The 2,757-nt window shown below is 45.0% G+C and overlaps 1 long non-coding RNA gene across 1 annotated transcript; it reads left to right on the forward strand.

The window, feature by feature from the left end:
- The first annotated feature begins 838 nt into the window (after window positions 1–838).
- LOC106808834 lies at window positions 839–2,757 on the forward strand. The gene is made up of 3 exons (XR_001393817.1): window positions 839–992; window positions 1,497–1,585; window positions 2,703–2,757. It is a non-coding gene; the product is annotated as an uncharacterized LOC106808834 (long non-coding RNA).

Here is a 2,757-nt window from a genome sequence, read left to right on the forward strand (position 1 = left end):
CACACACACACACACACACACACACACACACACACACACACACACACACACACACACACACACACGCGCGCGCGCTCGCCCGCACGTGCCACCCAATGAACAACACGCATCGTTACCCACTGAGAAAAGACAAGTTCTAATTTCGCTGTAATTGAATCTATCGCGTATTATGATAGGAGTTGAAGGCTGTTGTGGGGATCCTGGTGTAACCATTAGCCTGTCCTATTAATTACAATATGCGTACCTGAACCCACATGAAATGCCATTACAACCTGCATGCAGTGGTGCAGTGAACGGTTAGTCGAATGATTCTGTATAGCCCATAACGTTCGTGATATCACAGGGGTGTATAGCATTCACACGAAAGCCAAAGGTTGCACTTAATTGCTTCTACATAATAAACGCTTAATTGCCTATTATAATCAAGAACCTTTCGCGAGTCCAACAATACAGATAGTGAGTTGCACTCACTATAGACAGAGAATTTTCTCAAGGTGTAAAAACCTGGCTCTCAACATTGGAGACTGTGAATCTCCCGTGGCTCGGATGACCACGTAAAATGGCTGTTCGTGTACGATAAAGCTACAACTAGGTCCAGCCCTACCAGATTCTGGTTGCTCCAAGAAACGGGCTACCTACACCCTGGATTGCGTACTAAAAAAGTTGTACAGTACACGTTATCAAGTGGAATGGTATACCTTTGACGTAAAACAAGCTACCTATTTGAAACCAAACCAATGAACAGCGAGAACGTTTGACATTCAAACGGTGGATTCGCGACCACTACGGGTGGTCGGATTCCCCGGACTCATGAGGTTAAGCCTCTAATGAGTAACAAACAAACAGAACAAAAAAATGACAAGACTTTTGCACGGACATGGCTGGAATATTGTTAAGGGGTGTCGTTGTTTTTTTGCTGTTTTGAAGTGATCAGCTTCTAGCAAGAACGAATGCGGAGGAAAAAGCGACCGTGCTACTGAACAGATGGGCAGGTAATCCGGAGCTGCCGGATAAAACCGGGCAGTGAAATTGAATATACCGCTTCGTATCCGTCAGCTGTATTCTCATTTAGCTTAAACATGACAAGATCACGTATACCAATATTGATAGTGAAATATAGAAGCAAAAACACACGAATGTAGATATCGAAAATGAATATTGGAAAAATGGAATGCGGTGTCAAATTTTAATTAGCGATCTTTCAAGTCTGCATGTCAATGTCTGTCTATTCATGACCATCAAGCTAAATTAACAACAACAATATGTTTTTTCGGTTGTATATAACTAGCTCGAGGTTGTTGCTATAGAGTCCGATGAAGACACATACTCTCGAAAGTTCGCTAATTAAAATTTGACACCTCATTATATTTTTGTATAACCATTTTCCTATATCAGTATTGATATATTGATTATATTGATACACGCGTTCTGATATGACGCTGCGTCCACATTCTCTTTATCTTGCAGCCAACTCTTGTTTTTGAGTTTTTTTGCAGAGGGCGCTGACGTCGATGTCGTCTTCGTGGTCGACCGAAGCAACTCTATGGGAAACGACAGCTTTCTTTACGCGAAGTGCGTGCTACAGGTAAGTGTGAAAAGCAATGGTTCGTGCGCGGGGGCTAATTTGACGCACGTAAATTCCGCACCGTCTCCAATCAGCTACAGAAACGGATATCGGTAGGATGCGCGGGCGAGAACGAGCTGGCGCAAGTGAAAGAGCGAAAGGGTTAATTACGATAGAGGAGTTAAACCGGTTTTTTTTTCATACACTGATTTTTTTCAGGTTTTGTTTCGTTGGTTGCGACCGTCTTGTGATCCGATTTTGATTACGTAATGTTTTGGAGTACATTATTTCAGTTTAACCGAGTGGAATACGGTGCAATTGATTTTACAAGCTTGTAGTCACGAAGCAAGCATGCAGAGGCGAGTCTCTCGATCCCCCCCAAGACCCACCCATGTGCTACCATAATCGTTCAGAATTCTCTATATTTGCTCTTGCATGCACACACCGTGTTAGGAATGGGTGAAACGTCCCCCCTCTAAGACCCACCCACGTGCTACCATAATCGTTCAGATTTCTCTATATTTGCTCCTGCATGCACACACCGTGTTAGGAATGGGTTAAACGTCCGCCTCTAAGACCCACCCACGTGCTACCATAATCGTTCAGAATTCGCTATATTTGTTGCTGCATGCACGCACCGTGTTAGGAATGGGTGAACGTCCCCCCTCTAAGACCCACCCACGTGCTACCATAATCGTTCAGAAATCGCTATATTTGTTCCTGCATGCACGCACCGTCTTAGTAATGGGTGAAACGTCCCCCCTCTAAGACCCACCCACGTGCTACCATAATCGTTCAGAATTCTCTATATTTGTTCCTGCATGCACGCACCGTGTTAGGAATGGGTGAAACGTCCCCCCTCTAAGACCCACCCACGTGCTACCATAATCGTTCAGAATTCTCTATATTTGTTCCTGCATGCATGCACGCACCGTGTTAGGAATGGGTGAAACGTCCCCCCTCTAAGACCCACCCACGTGCTACCATAATCGTTCAGAATTCTCTATATTTGTTCCTGCATGCATGCACGCACCGTGTTAGGAATGGGTGAAACGTCCCCCCTCTAAGACCCACCCACGTGCTACCATAATCGTTCAGTATTCTCTATATTTGCTCCTGCATGCACACACCGTGGTAGGAATGGGTGAAGCGCTTTGCCGACGACCACACACGCAGTTACAACGTCGCCGCCA

This window comes from Priapulus caudatus, unplaced genomic scaffold (genome assembly GCF_000485595.1).
Source record: "Priapulus caudatus unplaced genomic scaffold, Priapulus_caudatus-5.0.1 Scaffold308, whole genome shotgun sequence".
NCBI lineage: Eukaryota > Metazoa > Priapulida > Priapulimorpha > Priapulimorphida > Priapulidae > Priapulus > Priapulus caudatus.